Raw genomic sequence first — 24,692 nt, 5'->3', positions numbered from 1 at the left:
TGCAATAAATAGCAAAGTTGTCAATGGAAAGAGAGCACGAAATGCCAGCTGGAAGGCAGTCCATAATTGGGCTGATGGCTATGGCGAAGACGACAACACTCAGTATGGAGCTCTGAGGCACCCCGTTCTCCTGTGAAAAGGTGTGGGATAATGAGGAACCCACACGTACCCAGAAAACTCGGTCTTTTAAAAATTACCGGATCAAACTGGGAAGACGATCGTGAAGGCTCCATGTGTACATAGTATGTAGAATGCCTGTCCGCCAACAGGTATCGTAGGCTTTCTCCAAATCAAAGAATACGGCCACTGTTTGTTGCTTCTGCAGAAAATTATTCATGATGAACGTCGACATGATGACGAGATGATCAACCACTGAGCGGCGCTTTCAGAACCCACACTGAGCATTAGTGAGAAGATGGTGCAACCCCAGCCACCAAGCGAATCGACCATTGATCATGTGTTCCATCACCTCACAAACGCTGCTGGTAAGGGAAATTGGACAGTAGCTGGAAGGAAGAGATTTATATTTACCAGGCTTAGGTAGGGGAACAATAGTATCTTCACGCCAAAGCGTGGAAAATACATCGTCAGTCCAAATACGGTTGCAGGTATCAAGGAGAAAGCGTTGTCCCACAGGAGGAAGATTCTGCAGCATGAGGACGTGGACTGTATTGGGCCCAGGAGCAGAAGACCTGGATGAGGAGAGAGCACGCTCGAGCTCCCTCACAGAAAAAGGATTATTGTAGCATTCTTGATTCAAAGAGAGAAAGGAGAATGCACGAGCTGCCTCAGCCTGTTTTTGAGAAAGGAAGGCAGGATGGTAAAGGGTGGGGCTTGAAACCTCCGTAAAATACCGGCCCAAAGCGTTGGAAACATCAACAGGGTCGACTATGACATTTCCCGCCACAGTCAGACCAGGAATCTGGGAGTGGGCGGTAGTCCCAGAAAGCTGGCACAGGCCACCCCAAACGAGAGAGGACAGAGTAAATCTGTTGAATGAGCTGGTGAAGGAAACCCAGTGTGCTTTCTTGTTTTCCTTAATAGTGTGACGGCACTGCACACATAGTTGCTTGTAGCAGATGCAGTTCGTTAACGTAGGATGACGGTGAAAGATACAAAGACCACGTAGTCGGGCACGAATCGCATTGCTGCACTCCACAGTCCACCAAGGGGCCGAGACCCGACGGGGAGAAGTCGTAGTAAGAGGGATAGAAGATTCGGCAGCCGAGAGAATAATGTCCACGAGGTGCTCGACCTGATGATCACAGCTGGGAAATGGCTGCCAAGGAGGAATATAGCCTCCAGTCAGCAAGAGAGAATTTCCGATGAGTGGGCCGCTGTGGCGGGGTATGATTGTACAGGCGAGTCACACAAGAGAAGTGGTCACTCTAGTAAGTATCGGAAAGAGCACACCACTCAAGATGTCGAGCGAGCTGGGCAGAGGTCTAAGTGGGAATAAGTGTGCTTGGAATCAGAGAGAAACCTGGCTTCACCAGTGTTAAGGCACACAAGATTAAGACGATTAAGAAGATCCACCAAAAGAGAACCTCTTGGCCAGGCGACAGGTGGGCCCCAAAGAGGATGATGGGCATTGGCGTCACCGAGGAGCAACAAGCTGCATCAGGTCCGCCCTAGTGACAGCAGAAGACGGAGGGATATAAATGGTGCAGAGGGCAAAGGTAAATTCGGGAAGGAAAACACGGGCAGCAACTGCTTGCAGGTGGCTGTGCAAGGGGATAGGACCATGACAAACATCATCTCGTAGAAGCAGCATGACCCCACTACGAGCAGGAATCCCACCGTAAGGGGACGGTTCATCTGTAGCGAAGTAAAATGGGAAAGAGCAAAATGATCTTGAGGACATGGCTTGGTTTCTTGGAGACAGACTACGAGCGGACATTGTGATCGCAGGTGCAGCTGGAGGTCCGCCCTGTTAGACAGAAGGCCACGGATATTCCATTGTAAAAGGGCCATAAAATTTAGGAACACCAGAGAATGAAGGAGAAACACTCACCTCGGCGGCTGCTTAGGGCGAGCTGTCGAGGGAGGATGGCCACTGGAATTCACAGGTGGAGGATCTTCGTCCATCAACTCAGCAGGATCAACAGAGCTTCCCTGCTGTCGGTCAGCTGAAAAGGACTGACAAGTCGAAGAGGGGGAAGACTGTTTGCGTTTGGATGATTGTTTTGACTTTTGGCAATTGGCAGAAGAGCCAGATGGCTGCAAACTCGAGGTACGCAAGAAATCTTCCCCAGAATAATCCTTTTTGAATTGACGGTTCGCTGGCTGTGTTGCAAATGTCTTCACCAGTGAGGGCGAAGAACGGGTAGCAGAATCTACAGCCCGGGAAGTGGGAGACGAGTATCTGTTTGAAAGTGAGGCGACTTTGCCACTATAGAACTGAACTGTAAGTCAAAAGTTTGCATAGCCATGTTTTTCGTGGGACAGGGAGAGGCTAACACGGTACTGTAGCTTCCAGACGAAAGGACATTCGGTTTATGGCTTGCCAACAAATGGTTCAAATGGCTCTGAGCACCATGGGGCTCGCCAGCAGTTTCCGGGCAACAGGAAAGGGTAGCTTCTCCTTCATCCTTATCTCCTGAACAGAACACTCGTCTTGATAGATGGGACAAGAACGAGAAGAAGTAGAATGTTCTCCATGACAATTAACGCAGGGGGTTAAACAAAAAACTGAGGCTTCATAGGTAAAAAGGAGTCCCCATCAGTTCTGCTACAGACTAAAAACTAAGGTGAATATGGCTCTCTCCGTTCTGTAGCCCTACGTTTCTCCCATGGTGTAGCTAGGGACGGAAATGGTTTAGGGCCATACCTGTCGGCACTGTATTCTATCTCACCCTTTTTATAGACTGCTGGCACCATACGGTCACCAGCAAGACATGACTTAGTCCGCTTCATTGCGGGTCATCCGCCCTGATGCCACCCACTGCGATCAGGGGCTCTCCCCTCAGACACCACCCAGCCACAGCAAAGGCCACCTGTCATGATGGCTGTTTCCAGGACTCCTGAAGCCCCAGGAAGACAGGCATCCACTCCTTGGCATAGGTGAGGAATTTACAGGTCAGGCATCAGCAGTATGATCCCTGTGTCAGGGGGTTACCACCAAACGGGTACATGACAGCTGGGTACCGTGCTGGGTACTGGGCACGGAGAAACCCAATATTGTCATGGGGGCAAAAGAGGACAGAAGACAACGGAGGATGACATACCCCGGAAAGTTTCCTCGCCCAAATAGTTGAATCACAGGTGGAGATGCAAAGCCATGACAAGGGATTCAGGAGATCGAATCTAAGGGCACTATGGGTAACTCGTGCACCACATAAGGCGTCCTTCCCCCATATGGCCCGCACTTCTGTAGGATTTGAAAGTGGCAGGTCAAACCATAGAACAGGATCTGCACTCATACGGCTGAAAAGTGTTAGACTCCTTTTAGTCGCCTCTTATGATAGGCAGGAATAAGTCGGGCCTATTCTAACCCCCGGAGCCGCATGGGGGCCGTCTTATTGATTCCCAAACTTGTGCAGTGGGAATGGACTGATTAATGGAAGTTGTGAATTCCCTCCAGGAAGCCTCCTCCATTTTTTGATCATTCGCCTCACATGAGGTCTCGCGGACCTGAAGATATGAATATTGTCTGTAGTTGGACAGTGTTTAAAAGTTCCACAGAGCTGTCCGTCTGGCCCTGATTGACAATTAACAGTCATCATTCCACCAAGGTCAAGCCGTCGTCTGAGGTGGTTACTACACCTGGAAATGGACTCTGCGGCAGCCCTTTGGATCTCAGGAATGATATGGGCCACCATCCCTGTGCACAATCCTTTTGTTTAAAAATAGCCTGTCGACTGTACTGCAACCAATTTGCCCTTTGTATCATCCACCTGTGTGGTCTCCTGTTGGCCACCGTCCTACTCGATAGACGGATTCACATTGGGAAATGGTGACTAGACTGTAAATCTAGAGTCACTTCCCACTAAACTGAGTCTGCAATAGCTAGGGAACAAAAACAAAGGTCAATGGCTGAAAAAGACCCTGTAGCTGTAGAAAAGTGAGTCATCTGACCCGCGTTCAGAAGGCAGATATTCTCACAATGGGCAAAGCGCTCAATCATCCGACCCCTGGAGCAAGTGGTAGCCAAGCCCCACAGCACATTGGGGGCATTGTCCTCCACAAGGAGGAATGGGCGTGGGAGTGCCTGGAAGAGTTTTGCCAGTGGCTCTGCATCCAAAGCATCATTAGGGGGCAGGTACAAAGAACACACTATGATATTAAAGGGTGCGAGAACATTCACAGGATTGCTGCGTGGTCATGGTAGGATGAACAGGAGAGGAGCGGTATCTGTCATCAAGGAAAATAGCCACACCACCCTTAGCCCTGTCTTCAGTACTATCGTCCTTCCTGTATGCGTGGTAGCCCCGTAATGCAGGTGTGCTGGTGACTTGAAGATGCATTTCTTGTAAGCAGATGCAGAAAGGTTTATCCCGGACCAGTAGCTGCAATTCTTTCAAATGTGAGTGATATCTATTCAAATTCCACTGCATTGGCTGGCAATGGTTGTTGTTTTCTTTCTCCCTCGGAAGCGGTGATTTACCGGGGAGGTCAGGGGGAACATTAGCCAGTTCCTTGTTCTCCAGTTCCTCTGACTGGAAGTCCGTATCCTGAACAGCATATTCCCCATCAGAAAGGGAGAGAGCACACCAATCCAAAGGTTTAACTACTGCTTTCTTGGACTTAGAACTACTTTTTGGACAATGTTTTTCTTTACTGACAGGAGGAGGTGGTTTCCCAGGTTGCGGGAATGGCTTATTTGGTTTCTGATGTTGGACAGTGGCATGTGGCTTAGATGGTAAGCCTATTGCTGACGGCTTCTGAACGACAACAGTTGCAAGTGGAGCCTTTCTCCCACAGGTACATGGACAAGTGCATGTGCTCGTACTTGAATCTGTGTTCTGAGTTTGTGTGGAGGCATCACACTTGCTGACTGGTGTCTTACGGGCTGATGCAAAAGAAGTAGCAAAAACTAGTGGTTGCATAGTTTTGAAAGCTTTTCTAGCTTCACCATAAGATATGCGTATCTTTACTTTCAACTCCTGAAGTTTCCTTTCCTCATTGTAAACCCCAAACTTTCTGCTCCACACTGGGTGATTCTCAGGGCAGTTTACACATTTCGGAGGAAGTGTACTAGAAGTGCCCGACTCGTTAGCTGAGCCCCCACAATTGCCACACATAGACTTCCCATTACATCCCATAGGGGTATGGCCAAATATTTGACATTTGTAGCATCATATGGGGTTAGGAACAAACGGGCAAACTGTTGGTATGTCTGGCCTTCGAAAGTGAAGAAGTTATTAAAGGGAACAGCCATGGGTACCAGGATGGCCCCCTCGTACGCCAACCTATTTATGGGTCGCTTAGGGGAAGCCTTCTTGGTTACCCAGGCTTGCCAACCCAAAGTTTGGTACAGATTTATTGATGACATCTTCATGATCTGGACTCACAGTGAAGAAGAACTCCAGAATTTCCTCTCCAACATCAACTCCTTTGGTTCCATCAGATTCACCTGGTCCTACTCCAAATACCATGCCACTTTCCTTGTCGTTGACCTCCATCTGTCCAATGGCCAGCTTCACACATCCGTCCACATCAAACCCATCAACAAGCAACAGTACCTCCATTATGACAGCTGCCACCCATTCCACATCAAACGGTCCCTTCCCTACAGCCTAGGTCTTTCTGGCAAACGAATCTGCTCCAGTCCGGAATCCCTGAACCATTACACCAACAACCTGAAAACAGCTTTCGCATCCCGCAACTATCCTCCCGACCTGGTACAGAAGCAAATTACCAGAGCCACTTCCTCATCCCCTCAAACCCGGAACCTCCCACAGAAGACCCCCAAAAGTGCCCCACTTGTGATAGGATATTTTCTGCGACTGGATCAGACTCTGAATGTGGCTCTCCAGCAGGGATACGACTTCCTCAAATCCTGCCCTGAAATGAGATCCATCCTTCATGAAATCCTCCCCACTCCACCAAGAGTGTCTTTCCGCAGTCCACCTAACCTTCGTAACCTCTTTGATCTTCCCTATGAAATCCCCAAACCACCTTTCCTACCCTCTGGCTCCTACCCTTGTAACCGCTCCCGGTGTACAACCTGTCCCATGCACGCTCCCACCACCACCTACTCCAGTCCTTTAACCCGGAAGGTGTACACAATCAAAGGCAGAGCCACGTGTGAAAGCACCCATGTGATTTACCAACTGACCTGCCTACACTGTGAAGCTTTCTATGTGGGAATGACCAGCAACAAACTGTCCATTCGCATGAATGGACACAGGCAGACAGTGTTTGTTGGTAATGAGGATCACTCTTTGCCTTCACAAGTGTGTGTGTGTGTGTGTGTGTGTGTGTGTGTGTGTGTGTGTGTGTGTGCGCGCGCACGCGCGCGTGCGCACGAAAAGTGTGTACCTTCCTCGAGGCCCAAGTGGTGAAGCCAAGAACCCCGTCCTATGAAACACACAAATTCCACCGCCGCACCACATGCTGGTCGCTGAAGTATGACCGGAGGGAAATGACTATATGTCAGTCCCAATGGACAGAATAGGAGACAGCTAAAAAAGGCACATGGAAAAAGGGCTAAAAAACACCATACAAAAGTGGAGGTCCAAAACTAAAAATTAAATGGCCTTCACCATATTGCTTAGGCGGATAAAAAGTAAAACATGGTTGACAGCCCACGCATTATTCGCTATAACAGCTGATAAATCAGATGGCAAACCCAATCTGGAACGTATATTGGTAAAAAAAGGCATTCCAGCACGAATTAGCGGACAGTTAAATGTTGGACCCAATGCACACAAAGTGGTGGGACCGAGAGGTGGTCATCCAATGCACCAGGAAGTGTGCCTTCAGCCCAAATGCGGTTGTATGTGTTAAGCAGAAAATGCTTACCCACAAGAGAGAGGTGCTGCAACAACTGAATGTCGATAGTGTCTGGCCCTGGTGCGGAGGATCAGGATGAACTAAGAGCATGATCTTGTTCCCTCATAGTGAAGGCAGCATTGTAGCACTCATGATTCGGAGAAGAGAAGGGTATCGTCAGAGCCTCCACCACTCATTTCGGATCGATGAAGGCAGGGTGATAGTGGGAAGAGCTCGAAACTTCTGCATCATGGTCACCCAAGGTGTTGGAGATAGCAATAGGATCCACGATGACATCGGCACCTACTGTCAGGCCGGAAATGGGGGCATGGATCTTGGTTCCAGATCGTCAGAGGTTGGCCCACATCACAGAGGAAGGTGTGGAACTGTTAAAAGAACTAGTGAACGAAATCCAACTAGCTCTCTTGCTGTCCCGAAGAACTCAAAGACACTTTGCACGCATCTGTTTATAATGAAAGCAGTTTTTCAGTGCAGGGTGGCGGTTATAAACGCGGAGAGCATGTCTCCCTGTGTGAATTGCGTCACAGTGTCTACATCTACACGATTACTCTGCAATTCACATTTAAGTGCTTGGCAGAGGGTTCATCGAACCACAATCATACTATCTCTCTACCATTCCACTCCCGAACAGCGCGCGGGAAAAACGAAAAACTAAACCTTTCTGTTCGAGCTCTGATTTCTCTTATTTTATTTTGATGATCATTCCTACCTATGTAGGCTGGGCTCAACAAAATATTTTCGCATTCGGAAGAGAAAGTTGGTGACTGAAATTTCGTAAATAGATCTCGCCGCAACGAAAAAGTCTTTGCTTTAATGACTTCCATCCTAACTCGCGTATCATATCTGTCACACTCTCTCCCCTATTACGTGATAAAACAAAACGAGCTGCCCTTTTATGCACCCTTTCGATGTCCTCCGTCAATCCCACCTGGTAAGGATCCCACACCGCGCAGCAATATTCTAACAGAGGACGAACGAGTGTAGTGTAAGCTGTCTCTTTAGTGGACTTGTTGCATCTTCTAAGTGTCCTGCCAATGAAACGCAAGCTTTGGCTCGCCTTCCCCACAATATTATCTACGTGGTCTGAAGTTGTTCGTAATTTTAACACCCAGGTACTTAGTTGAATTGACAGCCTTGAGAATTGTACTATTTATCGAGTAATCGAATTCCAACGGATTTCTTTTGGAACTCATGTGAATCACCTCACACTTTTCGTTATTTAGCGTCAACTGCCACCTGCCACACCATACAGCTATCTTTTCTAAATCGCTTTGCAACTGATACTGGTCTTCGGATGACCTTACTAGACGGTAAATTACAGCATCATCTGCGAACAACCTAAGAGAACTGCTCAGATTGTCACCCACTCAATGATTTGCCGTCTATTACTACGAACTGCGACCTTCCTGACTGGAAATCACGAATCCAGTCGCACAACTGAGACGATACCCCATAGGACCGCAGCTTGATTACAAGTCGCTTGTGAGGACCGGTGTCAAAAGCTTTCCGGAAATCTAGAAATACCGAATCAACTTGAGATCCCCTGTCAATAGCGGCCATTACTTCGTGCAAATAAAGAGCTAGCTGCATTGCACAAGAACGATGTTTTCTGAAACCATGCTGATTACTTATCAATAGATCGTTCCCTTCAAGATGATTCACAATGTTTGAATGAATGCAGGATATGCTCCAAAACCCTACTGCAAACCGATGTCAATGATATAGGTCTGTAGTTCGATGGATTACTCCTACTACCCTTCTTAAACACTGATGCGACCTGCGAAATTTTCCAATCTGTACGTACAGATCTATCGGTGAGCGAGCGGTTGTATATGATTGATAAATAGTGAGCTATTGTATCAGCGTAATCTGAAAGGAACCTAATTGGTATACAATCTGGACCTGAAGACTTGCCCGTATCAAGCGATTTGAGTTGCTTCGCAACCCCTAAGGTATCTACTTCTAAGAAACTCATGCTAGCAGCTGTTCGTGTTTCAAATACTGGAATATTCCATTCGTCTTCCCTGGTGAAGGAATTTCGGAAAACTGCATTCAATCACTCCACTTTAGCGGCACAGTCGTCGGTAACAGTACCATCGGCACTACGCAGCGAAGGTATTGACTGCGTCTTGCCGCTTGTGTACTTTACATAAGACCAGAATTTCTTCATATTTTCTAACAAATTTCGAGACAATGTTTCGTTGTGGAACCTATTAAAGGCATTTCGCATTGAAGCCCGTGCCAAATTTCGCGCGTCTGTAAATTTTAGCCAATCTTCGTGATTTCACTTTCTTCTGAACTTCGCATGCTTTTGCCGTTGCCTCTGCAACAGCGTTTGGATCTGTTTTGTGTACCATGGGGGATCAGTTCCATCTCTTACCAATTTATGAGGTATGAATCTCTCAATTGCTGTTGCTACTATATCTTTGAATTTGAGCCACATCTCGTCTACATTTGCATAGTCAGTTCGGAAGGAATGGAGATTGTCTCTTAGGAAGGCTTCTAGTGACACTTTATCCGCTTTTTTAAATAAAATTATTTTGCGTTTGTTTCTGGTGGATTTGGAAGAAACGGTATTGAGCCTAGCTACAACGATCTTATGATCACTAATCCCAGTATCAGTCACGATGCTCTCTATTAGCTCTGGATTGTTTGTGGCTAAGAGATCAAGTGTGTTTTCGCAACCATTTACAATTCGCGTGGGTTCGTGGACTAACTGCTCGAAATAATTTTCGGAGAAAGCATTTAGGACAATCTCGGAAGATGTTTTCTGCCTACCACCGGTTTTCAACAAGTATTTTTGCCAACATATCGAGGGAAGGTTGAAGTCCCCACCAACTATAACTGTATGAGTGGGGTATTCATTTGTTACGAGACTCAAATTTTCTGTGAACTGTTCAGCAACTATATCATCGGAGTCTGGGGATCGGTAGAAGGAGCCAATTATTAACTTAGTTCGGCTGTTAAGTATAACCTCCACCCATACCAATTCGCACGGAGTATCTACTTCGACTTCACTACAAGATAAACCACTACCGACAGACACAAACACTCCACCACCAATTCTGCCTAATCTATCTTTCCTGAACACCGTCTGAGACTTCGTGAAAATTTCTGGAGAACTTATTTGAGGCTTTAGCCAGCTTTCTGTACCTATAACGATTTCAGCTTCTGTGCTTTCTATTAGCGCTTGAAGCTCAGGGACTTTCCCAGCACAACTACAACAATTTACAACTACAATTCCGACTGTTCCTTGATCCAAGCACGTCCTGTATTTGCCATGCACCCTTTGAGATTGCAGCCCACCCCGTACTTTCCCGAGGCCTTCTAACCTAAAAAACCGCCCATTTCACGCCACACAGCCTCCGCTACCGGTGTAGCCACCAGCTGAATGTAGTGAACTCCTGACCTATTCAGCGGAACCCGAAACCCCACCACCGTATGGCGCAAGTCAAGGAATCTGCAGCCAGCATGGTCGCAAAACCATCTGAGCCTCTGATTCAGACCCTCCACCTGGCTCTGCACCAAGGGTCCGTAGTCGGTTCTGCCAACAATGCTGCAGATGGTGAGCTCTGCCTTCATCTCGTAAGCAAGACCGGCAGCCTTCACCAAATCAGATAGCCGCTGGAATCCAGAGAGTACTTCCTCAGATCCAAAGCGACACACATCATTAGTGCAGACATGTGCCACCACCTGCAGCTGGCTGCACCCTGTGCTCTTCATGGCATCCGGAAGGACCCTTTCTACATCAGGAATGACTCCACCTAGGATGCACACGGAGTGCACACTGGATTTCTTCCCCTCCTTAGCCGTCATATCCCTAAGGGGCCCCATTACGCGCCTAACATTGGACCTCCCAACCACCCTCTGCGATTGCCTCAGTCCACCAAGGGACTGGGACACGAAGTGTTAAAGAGGAAGTGCAAGGAATGGAAAATTCTGCAGCAGTAAGGATAACGTTGGTGAGATAGTCCACCTGGTCATCAGAACTGAGGAAATCTTGTTCTGCCAGTCGGCCTTAGTAAGCTTCCATTTGGCCATGTATGTGGATGGGATAGGAGTCAGCAGACGGAGAGCACACGGGAAATGGTATGCGTCAGAAAGAACAGACCACTCAAGACGATGGACAAGCTGGGCAATGCAGAAGGATAGGTCCAAATGGGAATAGGGGTGCGAGGAGTCAGAAAGGAAAGTGGGTGCTCCAGTGTTAAGGTAGAAGAGGTTGAGTTGGTTAAGAAGGTCAGCCAAGAGGGCACCTCTCTGGCAGGTCCTGGGAGAACCCCAAAGTGTATTACGCACATTAAAGTCACCGAGTAGCAAAAACAGGGGAGGCAGCTGCCCAATAAGCTGAAGGAAGTCTGCCCTGGTGACATCAAAGGACAGAGGTACATAAATGGTACAGAGGGAGAAAGTCAGGTGGGGAAGGAAAAGGCGAACAGCAACAGCTTGAAGACGGGTAGTCACGGAGATGGGTTGACTATGAAGGTCATCCCGCATGAGCAGCACGAAGCCCCCATGAGATAGGATGCCGACCTCAGGGCGAAGGTCAGAATGAGCCGGTAAGTAGGCCCTAATGTGAAAGCTCAAAGCGGTCTTGAGGGCGTAACTTTGTTTCCTGAAGGCAGAGTACAAGAGGATGCTGCGAAGCTAAAAGCAGCTGTAAATCCTCTGTGGGACCAAAGGGTGCGAATGTTCCATTGGAGGACAGTCATGAGGAGGAAGAGATTTAGGGGTGTCAACTCGGTGGCCGCCGCCGAGGGACAGCCGGTGGAGAGTCACTACTACAGGGCACAGAAGCAGGAAGATCCTGCTCCATGGGGTCCACAGAAGTATCAGCGTGCTTGTGTGGTCAGTCTGTGGAGTGCAAATGGGAATGGATGGTGATGCGCAGCGGTGAAACAGAGGCCGGCCGGGCTAAGTGACCACGTGGTGACACCATCGAGTAGGATTTTCATGTAGGTGAAAGAGAAGACCATTTGGCTTTAGCAGACTTCTTTGAGCTCTTCCAGTTAGAGGATGTCTTGGGTGTTGTTTGGTTGGAGGGACAGAGGAAGTCTTCTCGGGAGTACTCCTTCTGTCCTTTCCTGGCTGCCAGTTGTGTAGGGGGCAGCTTTGTCCCCTTAGGCTAGAGTTTGATGGTTTGTTGTGCAGCGGGACAGAGGGGGAGTCCAGCACTGCTACCTTGACACTGGGCGATTCACAACCTCAGAGCCAAATTTGAGGTCGCATGTCTGCGTGGCTAAGTCCTTCATGGAGCGAGGGGTAACAAGAACTGAACTAGATGCCAGACAGGAAAACACAGGGTTTGTGATTAGCCAGTAACTTACGAGCTACTGGGTACGACATTTTTTCCTTTACCCGAATCTCTTGAACAGCCCGCTCATCCAGATACACGGGACAATCCCAGGAGGCGGCGGCATGGCCACCAGCGCAGTTGATAAAGCAGGGAGAAGGAGGCGCGTTCGACAAGACGGTCAAGGGTGGTTGAAACGATGACACTGGTAGCAGTGCATCGGATTCAGAATGTACGGCTGGACTGTGATGATTTTATAGCCTGCTTTAATCTTGGATGGGAGCACCACCCTATCAAAGATGAGGAAAAGAGTGTGAGTGGGCAGCAAGGAGGAATCGACCTTTTTCATTACTTGATGGATGGCAATGACACCCTGATCCAAGGGGTAAGACTGTATTTCTGCCACGGTTAGACTGTCAAGCAGCCTGGTGTAAATTACACCATGGGAAGAATTCAAAGCTCTATGTGCCTCGACACGGACCGGATAGCCGTGGAGAAGTGAGGCAGCAAGTAGTAGTTGTGGTTGAGAATCAGAAGCCATCTCCAAAAGCAAAGTGCCATTCTGTAAATGAGAGCAAGATTTCACAGGGCCAGCAATGGCATCAACACCTTTCTGAATAATGAACGGACTGACCGCGGCGAAGGACTGACCGTCTTCGGTAAATGATACCAGAAGGAACTGTGGTGCAATGGGAAGGGTCTTCAAATAAGTACCCTCATTACGTTTAAGTTTCGTCGACGTCGATGGAGAGGAAGATTGACTCATCATGAGGAAATCCCCCACGATTGCCAGCATCACTGATGGTGCACTCCCTCCAACTGGGGGGCCCCCTTCACAAGGGGGCACACCCGCCTTAGGTGATTGTTCAGACTTCAGAGGTCACACATCCCAAACACCTGACGGAGGGACCAGTGGCAAATTGGGAAGGTTACAGCTCAGGCAATCACCCCTCCCTGGGCCTGGACTGTATGTACCAGGGGGTACATGCGAACCCTACCTGTCGACCCGGGGCTGGGAATTACGTGTTACCCAGTCACCTTTTATGTGCCAGACACGTGGGCCGGCATTCAGGAGTGCACAGGGAAGAAGAAGAAGAAGAATCCTCAAACGCCAAAGCAAGGTACGAGAGGAGAAGAGAAGCAAAGAAAGGAAAAGGGAGCCAGAAAGAAAGTTCAGACTGTTCACAGGTCAGCGACAGAATGCAGAACATTCCCAATAATACCCCAGACATGTTCCCCAAGGGGTAAAAGAATAGCAAGAGGATAGAAATACAGCATGGAAGGGAAAAAGTGCTGCAAAGGCTTGGGCCCCGTGGTAGACAAGCACGAACCCGCCAAAGAGAGGCCAAAGGCGAGCTCCCTGGGGGCAAATAATTGTTGAACCTGACAATGCTCTGGATTATAAGGGCAAGTCTAACAGCTGGGTTGACCAAAAGGGCCATTTTGCTCCAAAACCCAATTAGACCTTTGGCTCCTGGTATACCCTGAGTATGAAGTTTATGCAGAAATATGCTTGAATGATAGGTGGGCCTAATAATTTCTTTTCACTCATTCTGAAGTGGCTACAGACAACCAAGTAGAACAGAACTACTGTTCTATGCCATTTTCCTACTATTCATTGGAAGGTACTTCAGTATCTCTCTACCACTGAAACTTGGGTGGAACACTTCAGCAACAGCCACACGGGATTAGCCGTGGGGTCTAAGGCGCTGCAACCATGGGCTGTGCGGCTGGACCCGGCGGAGGTTCGAGGCCTCCTTCGGGCATGGGTGCATTTGTTTGTCCTTAGGATAATTTAGGTTAAGTAGTGTGTAAGCTTAGGGACTGATAACCTTAGCAGTTAAATCCCAGATTTCACACACATTTGAACACCCTTCAGCAATTCAATAAAATTGTTACTGAGCATATTCCCTGTAGGAAGAAAATACAGGATGTTAGTTGGATGGACATAAGGTTCAATACAACTGCCGAAACTTCAAATCAAATTAAAATCTTTTGCCTTGTGTGGAGAGGCAAGTCATTCATAAAATACTTAGTTTATCAGGTTTTTAATCAATATTTACTACACCCATCACATAAATGCAGTCAATTAGTAAATTTCTAAGCTCAACAGTATGTTTTTGTTTAACAGCCCTACCCAGAATATACACTGCAATAAAAATAAACTGCTTACCAAACATCTGCAATATGCAACACCTTTTTTACCTAAATCAACCTTTCATCTCAATTCTACACAGTTTGGGAGAAAATTCATGTCTGCTTCCCCCTTCCTCTATTGCTGCAGCAATACAGACATAAGTCCGTTACAGATTTTAGGTAGGAGTAGTGTGACTGTGATATGGCAGGAAAAATCTTCCTAGTATTTCCATTAAGTTATTTACGGAAACCATGGAGAAACTGCTTAGTGTAATCAGAATAGAATTTCGTTCCAAACAGAATTCTATCGGAATTAATTCTATACCAATTTATAGACCAATACCCCGACATCTTGCATTAGGATACTACAAACTGCAATGTGATCCATCAAACGACTGTCCAAAGAAATGAAAATGTGATTAAATGATGACTAACTGAAAACCTCAGCTTCCGACAGGTGTTGTTGATATACCTCGATGTGGACAGCTGAAAATGTGTGCCCCGACCGGGACTCGAACCCAGGATGTCCTGCTTGCATGGCAGACGCTCTATCCATCTGAGCCACCGAGGACACCGTCTTCGTATATATAGTTAAAGGCTACCCAGCCACTGACCTTTGTCTGTGCGAATGCGCACAGGTTGCCCTAACTCTTACGGGAATCACCAAAGCGTGCGCGAGTAATGAGTGAGTGGGCAAATGTCTATAAGGTACAATACATATGTAGAATTGTGGACAGTTGGGAATGCAAGTCTCATGGGAAGCATGCAAAGGATAAGTCCCTGCAGTCGCGCTATTCATCTGTGTCCTCGGTGGCTCAGATGGATAGAGCATCTGCCATGTAAGCAGGAGATCCCGGGTTCAAGTCCCAGTTGGGGCACACATTTTCAGTTGTCCACATCGAGGTATATCAACAACACCTGTTGGCAGCTGAGGTTTTCAGTTAGTCATCATTTATTCCAGGGAAAAGCTGCACGGTCATCAACAGTAACTGTTCTTTCGACAACAAGTTACTGTCTTCGTAGAAAATGTGATTACTGCATGGTCATCAACAGTAACTGTTCTTTCGAGAACAAGTTACTGTCTTTGTAGAAAATGTGATTATTTGTAAGACTGGCTACACCTAGTTGAACGCCTGAGTGTTACTACTAGAAATTACCAGTGTTTTGCTGAGTCCATCGATATAGGAAGGGATGGTGTAAAATCAAATTTGTGTAGCAAGTGTCTTTTACATTTCTTTTTAACAACAAAATAAAACAAAGACACAACGAGCACAAGTAAGTGCTTTTACAAGACATGTAGTGCAATAACTCCATGACCTCAACAAGTAAAATAAATAATTAATACGCGGTAAGCAAGTTGAAGAGGTCGGAAATATAACATCGGCAAACTAAATGAAATCTGCATTTCAACAGAACTAAAGATGGATAATATTAACTTACTTTACATAACGTCAGCATTTCCTTCCCCATTGTGAAACACAAGTCTTCTCCCAATTTCTGGCATGCAAACAATAATCCGTACAAATTATGGTAAGTTTAAGGGCCAACAGCTGATATACTAGCACTAAGTAAATGCAATTGTTACATCCGAAGATGCACTATTTATCTCTAGCTTAAGTATGTCTGGCGTGAGCTTTATGTTGCTAAAATACTATTTTTGTACGTCCTACATTACCAATATTGTATTCTGATGACTCACATCACATCTACAGAAAGCATACTGGAAATGCCATTACAGTTGGTTACATCAGCCACAGCGACGAGTGTCAACTTCGTTTGCATGACTAGTACGAAGAGCAATAAATTGCAGATTGTGTTATAATGGACACTAGTCTATTAACAGGAAGAAGAGTTGCCCCACGCGTCCGAACGACGCCGATAATTGCTGGCCATCAAGACCACTCGATCATTTCGACGAGAAGCTATACTCTAGCGAAGCGAACATAGTGTTCAACATTTAAAAGAATTTACTTGTACTCTTTCAGCCTCGATTCACAGAAGCGATGCCGCGCCGTTAGAGGCGATATATCTCGGAGGCTTTTATTGATGAATTATCAAATGCAACAAATTTTGTTATTCTCCACACAAAAGAAATGTGATTTACATTCTCTTTACGCCCACCTTCTGCAAACTTGGTGCCGTACTGAAACGCAGTTCTCTTATATTGTCCTCTTCTAAATGACTGCTGCAAATATTACTATTAATGTTTACTAAATCGTTTATTTTTAAAGTTCACATGTAGCAGTAGTAGTACTAGTTTACATTAAATAATGAAACAGTAAAATTACGGGCCACTGAGAAACCTACCTGCAGCCAACTGGAAAGGTAAACAAAAGATTTTACACACATATATCAACAGTAACGTCGTGCATACACCACAGCTGTAAATAATCTATAACATATCGTGACTGACACAAATATTATGTAACAAGTCACAATGTTTTCAAATCCAACCACACCTTCAACTTCGCCCGCTGTATAATATACAACCTCCTACATTCTCATGGCAGCATGCTGTGCATTTAAATTTTGGCGGCACTACATGATACGATCAAAGTACTTCACTTGGTCAAAGAGATAAAGGATTCAAAAATCCATAAAATTGATGATCTAATCGATACACAAGTACTTCTACTACTCCGAAGGAGTTACTTTCTAATTATAGCCGAATAAATAAAAAATATTCATGGTATTCTTTTATAATAATTATTTATTTTCGTAATTAGAAAACAAAGTTATTGTAGAATACTAATAACAACAAACACGTAATATGGCAGATCCTATATAAACGCCCCGTAAACTATCAAAATTGTTTGACACAAATTGCTCTTATCTAACCAGGAATTTGCCAAGCAAGCCCTTACACGTTCAAAAACGTTTTTTAGTTTAATCTCACTTTTAAGCAGACGCTCTGTCTTCCTAACTATTTTGACAGTTATGAGAACAGCCACAAATGCAGACAAACCAGCCCTGGCATTGACTTTGACACTATGTTTAAAGAAGAAAGAGAAGAAGAAGAAGAAAACAAGACTGGGCTAGGGAATAGCTCAAAATGAGAGATTTGCCCATGAATGGAAATGTTACCCTTAGAACCTGATGATTAGGCCTACATCAACTTTCTTTCAGTAGAAACTGGAATTTTTTTAAACTTGTTAACGCTCTCCGATAGGATGTGTCAAACAAGCCCGTACACGTACCACGAAAGCTTGTCAGTTTAATCTTACTTTTGAAACAGAAGCTTTTCGTATATCTTGTATTTTCACACTAGTAAGAACGGCTACAAATGCAGATAAAGCATTTGTAGTAGCATGGAGAGTTGCATCAAACCACTCTGTGGACCTGTGGTAGCTAGTAGGTATACATTCTGGGTGTTCACAAATTTTTAAACTCAGATAAATATGAGAGTGCGAAATTAATAGCATCTGCTATATGACAGTTGTGCTTATCAACATATTTATACAAACTCAGCCGCTGTCAATAATCATAGTAATAACAATAACATGCATAAGTTGTCTGAAAAGAAGAATTGTTTTGTGGAATTTTGTTGTTTTGTAAATAATAAGAACAGCTCATGGCGAGAACGAAATAACATTTAAGCTTTCACCTCTCTCTGTTTCAAATGTTTGTACAAGAGGAAGTTTTCGTGTTTTTTTTATTTTTTTCGGAAATGTGTACAAGATCCCTAACTCATGTGTTAGTTAACAAATTAACTTCCGGGCTGAAAATCAGCCCTTATTACATTGCATCCAGACAGCAACATACGCTTATTATAAACTTCTTTATTAAATGTTCGTTTGTAGTCACGCTTATTTGATGTTTGTCACATTCTCAGACAACGAATCTCATCTGGGAGACCCTACTTCCTTTGCGGCTAACTTAACAGGTAATTTTCTTTTCCGTCAGTGCTTGAAACAGGCTCAACAGAGTTTACATTGACACCACACAGGAAAGACGATTCTAGCATAATAAACAACCAACTCCAAACACAAATTGTCGTTTGCGGAAATTATTAAATTCAGTCAGTACTATCTACGAACAGGGTCACTTAACTAGAATACAAATGAGGTGCTGAGAGCCATATGTGCCAAAAACATGAACTCTTTGAACCCAAATATTTATGTGAATATCAGAGATACCAGTGAGACAGCTTTTCGTGAATGTTCAGATATATGTACAACGTGGGCCTATAGTATAGATAAAACTGGCCCACCACAAGAGCAACAGATGTCAAAAGCATGAATAAATGCTACAGTCTCACAATCGATGATGTGCTTTATGGTTCTCAGCACCTCAAATGGATTATTGTGTGATAAAATCCAAAACTTAACGTACTATATCTCATTCAGAATCCCAGAAAATACGTCTTTCTATAACATATACTGATGTCCGATCTAATTTTACTATATAACGACTGAATTGCCAAATCAGTGGTCTGTACTACCGCCTAACAGGGGTTAGAAGAGAACATGGATAAAAGTCTGCTGAAGTGTGCTACAATCTAGTGGTATTCACGTAAACTTGCAGATGAATGGTAGGGGCTAGTAGTGCACATCGTGAACCGTGCACATTGTTTATCAAATCTGTATGTATTTGGTCCATATGGCAACTACGTCATGCACGGTGTGCATGCACAGAAGCTCCTTAAAATGTGCACAAGTGATGGTGGGCTCGCTACCCTGCCGCCAAGTTTCGCCGAGTCTAGAGGAACGATGTAGCATAGTGCAGTAGATTCAATATCATGTATTTCAGATTACAGCACTTACATTATATTTAACAGCACTCAAAGAAAATCCGCAATGTGCCAAAATTAGGGTGTTCGTGTGCTCTTGTACTCTTACAGAACAGTCGCCTCCGCTGCAGACTGAAGACCACAAAAACAACAACACTGACTCTGGCACTGTGTTTAAAGAAGAAGAAATCAAGACACTGGTCCAGGGAATGGTTTAAATTGAGGGGCAAATAAACATGCGAGAACCTGTTAACAGAAATATCACATTCACAACTTGATGATTACATCAACTCTCTGCGAATGGACAGTAAGACGTTAATAACTTCTTTAGCGTTATTTCGCCCTCACATTGAAAGAGAAGACACAAGTAAGCTAAAATTTATTCTTTTCTGCTTATTCCTCTAAGACAGTTCATTAAAATATGATAAGGTAGGAACATATAGCTCACATTGTACATGGAAGAACTGGAGAACATCGATTTCTTTTATTTCATTCCACTTCTGCTTGTATGTGACTGTAGGAATAAAATACTGTTTTTGTTCACAACTTTTTCATGCATAATATAAGACTGGGGAAAATGTTTTCCCTCTACCATTTTGGTACTTGTCTGTGTTATTTTGTTTTTATACTTGACCTCAGTTTCCATGGTTGCACGATATAACGATATAAATTGTGATAAAACAATTTCTCACTAAACATATGCATCAAAATATCGCCACAAATAACGTCCGCCATCTTGTCAAACTTCCCATCAATCAAAATTTGTGGCAAATACGTCAAACTGGATCTATGCTTGACAAACAAGTCAAACAGCACTGTATATCGTAAAATATTTGAGAAAAAAAATTAAGTTTTGACGAAATGTTTGATCGTCTACAGGACCTTTCAGACTGCTCTAGAGCCAGCACGACAAAGAGCATGCAGTTTTATTATTATTATTATTCTTTCTTTCTTTCTTTTCTCAGATGTTATGTCTGGTCAAAAATGGAAAGTGACACGGACCTTGATCAAGTGTGACTTCCTTTTAACTGTACGGTATATGTTATATTGCATTTAGGAACTTTCGGGTGATTGAACATGTATCAATAATTACGGATTTCTGTAGTTGTATATATAAGTTTGGATGTAGCTGTATTGCATTGATGTACTGGTGGATATTGTGTGGGATGACTCCTGTAGTTGATAGTATAATTGGTATAATGTCAACGTTATCCTGATGACACATGTCTTTGACTTCCTCAGCCAGTTGGATGTATTTTTCAATTTTTTCTCCTGTTCTCTTTTGTATATTTCTTGTATTGGGTATGGATATTTCGATTAGTTGTGTCAATTTCTTCTTTTCATTGGTGAGTATGATGTCAGGTTTGTTATGTGGTGTTGTTTTATCTGTTATAATGGTTCTGTTCCAGTATAATTTGTATTTATCATTCTCCAGTACATTTTGTGGTGCATACTTGTATGTGAGAACGTGTTGTTTTATAATTTTATGTTGTAATGCAAGCTGTTGATGTATTATTTTTGCTACATTGTCATGTCTTCTGGGGTATTCTGTATTTGCTAGTATTGTACATCCGCTTGTGATGTGATCTACTGTTTCTATTTGTTGTTTGCAAAGTCTGCATTTATCTGTTGTGGTATTGGGATCTTTAATAATATGCTTGCTGTAATATCTGGTGTTTATTGTTTGATCCTGTATTGCAATCATGAATCCTTCCGTCTCACTGTATATATTGCCTTTCCTTAGCCATGTGTTGGATGCGTCTTGATCGACGTGTGGCTGTGTTAGATGATACAGGTGCTTGCCATGTAGTGTTTTCTTTTCCCAATTTACTTTCTTCGTATCTGTTGATGTTATGTGATCTAGAGGGTTGTAGAAGTGGTTATGAAATTGCAGTGGTGTAGCCGATGTATTTATATGAGTGATTGCTTTGTGTATTTTGCTAGTTTCTCCTCGTTCTAGACAGAATTTTCTTAAATTGTCTACCTGTCCATAATGTAGGTTTTTTATGTCGATAAATCCCCTTCCTCCTTCCTTTCTGCTTAATGTGAATCTTTCTGTTGCTCAATGTATGTGATGTATTCTATATTTGTGGCATTGTGATCGTGTAAGTGTATTGAGTGCTTCTAGGTCTGTGTTACTCCATTTCACTACTACAAATGAGTAGGTCAATATTGGTATAGCGTAAGTATTTATAGCTTTTGTCTTGTTTCTTGCTGTCAATTCTGTTTTCAGTATTTTTGTTAGTCTTTGTCTATATTTTTCTTTTAGTTTTTTTAATATTTGTATTATCTATTCCTATTTTTTGTCTGTATCCTAGATATTTATAGGCATCTGTTTTTTCCATCGCTTGTATGCAGTCGCTGCGGTTATCCAATATGTAATCTTCTTGTTTAGTGTGTTTTCCCTTGACGATGCTATTTTTCTTACATTTGTCTGTTCCAAAAGCCATATTTATATCATTGCTGAATACTTCTGTTATTTTTAGTAATAGGTTGAGTTGTTGATTTGTTGCTGCCAGTAGTTTTAGATCATCCATGTATAGCAAATGTGTGATTTTGTGTGGGTATGTTCCAGTAATATTGTATCCATAATTTGTATTATTTAGCATGTTGGATAGTGGGTTCAGAGCAAGGCAGAACCAGAAAGGACTTAATGAGTCTCCTTGGTATATTCCACACTTAATCTGTATTGGCTGTGATGTGATATTATTTGAATTTGTTTGGATATTAAGTGTGGTTTTCCAATTTTTCATTACTATGTTTAGGAACTGTATCAGTTTAGGATCTACTTTGTATATTTCCAATATTTGTAGTAACCATGAGTGGGGTACACTATCAAAAGCTTTTGGGTAATCAATGTATGCGTAGTGTAGTGACCTTTGTTTATTTTTAGCTTGATATGTCACCTCTGCATCTATTATCAGTTGCTCTTTACATCCTCGTGCTCCTTTGCAACAGCCTTTTTGTTCTTCATTTATAATTTTGTTCTGTGTTGTATGTGTTATTAATTTCTGTGTAATGACTGAAGTTAATATTTTGTATATTGTTGGTAGGCATGTTATGGGGCGATATTTAGCTGGGTTTGCTGTGTCTGCATGATCTTTAGGTTTCAGATAAGTTATTCCATGTGTAAGTGTATCAGGGAATGTGTATGGCTCTGCAATGTAACTGTTAAATAATTTAGTTAGATGTGAATGTGTTGAGGTGAACTTCTTTAGCCAGAAATTTGCTATTTTATCTTTTCCAGGGGCTTTCCAATTGTGAGTAGAATTAATTGCTTGGGTGACTTCATGTTGCAAAATTATCACTTCAGGCATCCATGGTATCATCTTGTATGTGTCTGTTTCTGCTTGTATCCACCGTGCATGCCTGTTATGTTGTACCGGGTTTGACCATATGTTGCTCCAGAAGTGTTCCATGTCTGTTATGCTTGGTGGATTGTCTGTTTTAATGTGTGTGTTATCTATTGTCTGGTAAAATTTCTTTTGGTTTGTGTTGAATGTTTGGTTTTGTTTCCTTCTATTTTCACTTTTTTTGTATCGTCTAAGTCGTTTGGCCAATGCTTATAATTTCTGCTTCTTTTCATCTAATTGCTCTATCGCTTCTTGTTGTGAGATTTTACCTAACCTTTTTCGTTTTTTTCTGACATTTCATTTCTTATAAATTGTGTTAGCTGTCCGATGTCTTTTCTCAGTTTTTCTATTCTGATCTGTAGCCTGTGTTGCCATGCTGCTTTTGTGGGTTTCTTCTGTGTGTTGGTTGGTTCTGATCTCTGCCTAGTGTGTATATTTAGTGTAGTGAGTGCTCCTATGTAAACCAGTAGTTGTAACTCTTCCATAGTTGTGTTTTCATTTATTTTGTTGTGTATGATTGTGTTGATAGCTTTTATTGTTGTTTCGACTTGTGGGTTATTTTTGCGGTCTATGAAAGAATGGTCTAATGTCTGTATTTGTGTCTTTGTATTCTATATATGTCAGCTGAAATTTTTCTTCTATATCTAACATGTGTGTCACTTCGTGTTCTATTTGTGTTTGTTCTGGTGGCTGTCTTAAGATTTCGTTTTCCTCTGATTGTTTAACTGATGCATGTTGTTCTTTGTTTGTTTGCTCTGGGATGTTTGAGTCCATTACTGTTTTTTTTTCTTCTTCTGATTGCACATTATTTTGTTCCAGTATTTGTTGCACTTGATGTTTGATGTTTTCTAATTCTGACTGGGGTATCCTGTTATTTTTTATTATTACACGGATATGATCAGCTAGTCGTTGTTCTGTTAAAAATTATTATTATTATTATTATTATATACAGGTCCACGAACATACCATGCTGTCTCAGGAGCAGCAGACGTGATACATTAGCGAGACACTGACATTATAAAATTGAAGAATATTTCGTGTTTCAAATTAATTTTTCGATTAAAAATTCAGTGGACCTAGCCAACAGACTTAAAACCGTAACATGTTCCGAAAACACCAAATTGGTGTCATTTGACATCATTAGCTTGTCCACTAACGTACCAGTGGATCAGACCTTGAACATTATAGAACAAAACCACAAAAAATTATCCACCATAGAAATTGATGAGCTAATGTTACTTCTTAGAACGACTCTTAAAAACAATTAGTTTTCATTCAATAAAAAATTATATTCACAGCCTTGTGGCATAGCTATGGGGAGTCCACTTGCGTGTATCATGTCTGAAATTTTTATAAATTCTCTGGAATTGGTTTTTTTCCGAAATTACCCGGGATTAGTGAACTACATCATCTTTTATGCGAGATATGTGGATGACATTCTTCTACTGGCTAATAACTCTCCAGAAGGAATAAAGCAAATTTTCGCAACATTTAACAGTCTACATGAAAAAATAAAATTCACACAAGAATTGGAATCAGCTGATAGATCACTAAATTATCTTGATTTAACATTGACTATTAAAGATGCTAAAACAGAGTTCGACATATTCCGGAAGGCTACTTATTCATACAACATAATCCCGGCCTATTCAACCCACCCCCAATCGCTTAAAATGGCGTTTTTCTATTCTAGTATACATCGGGCGATTTCTGTCCTGTTGTCAGATGTCAACTTCGAAAAAGAATTACAAATTCTCGAGGGTATTGCACTTAATAATAGCTATGATCCAAAGATAGTGAGGCAATTATATCATAAGAGAATGCGAAAAAGGACAACAACTTTAGTAAACACAAATACTCAAACCCGAGATCAGACCAAGAAATGGTTGTTGGTTCCTTATATAGGTAATGTCTCCTACAAGATAGGGTGCCTGTTAAAAAATTCAGGTTTTAAAATAAGTCTGCAAAATCAGGCGTATATAAGATTATGTGTGATGATTGACATAGGTCAAACAGGCAGAGCTACAGCAGTAAGGTTTAAAGAACATCTTCCAATAAACGGCGTAGTACACAGGGGTCAGCCTCTGCGGAACATCTGGTGCAAATGACTCATACACCTAAACCTTTACATGACATAGAGCTACTACATCATGAAGTTAAGGGCTATAGACTCTACACACTTGAGGAACTACAAATTTATGCACACCTAATTACAGATAGAGGC

At 43.2% G+C, this 24,692-nt stretch overlaps 1 protein-coding gene across 4 annotated transcripts in view; it reads right to left on the bottom strand.

The window, feature by feature from the left end:
* Positions 1-16,922, bottom strand: part of LOC126188945 (PC-esterase domain-containing protein 1A-like) — a 274,877-nt gene extending 257,955 nt beyond the window's left edge. For 2 of the 4 annotated variants that reach the window (XM_049930688.1, XM_049930691.1), the window contains exon 1: positions 16,694-16,913. The gene's annotated coding sequence lies outside the window, so the exon portion shown is untranslated. Of the gene's footprint in view, positions 1-16,693 lie in introns of all 4 variants that reach the window. The other 2 variants (XM_049930690.1, XM_049930692.1) reach the window with 2 other exon arrangements.
* Between the last annotated feature and the right edge of the window lie 7,770 nt (positions 16,923-24,692).

Source organism: Schistocerca cancellata, chromosome 5 (genome assembly GCF_023864275.1).
Source record: "Schistocerca cancellata isolate TAMUIC-IGC-003103 chromosome 5, iqSchCanc2.1, whole genome shotgun sequence".
NCBI lineage: Eukaryota > Metazoa > Arthropoda > Insecta > Orthoptera > Acrididae > Schistocerca > Schistocerca cancellata.
Note: the sequence above shows the minus strand (reverse complement) of the source record. Positions and strands in the feature narration are given on the sequence as shown.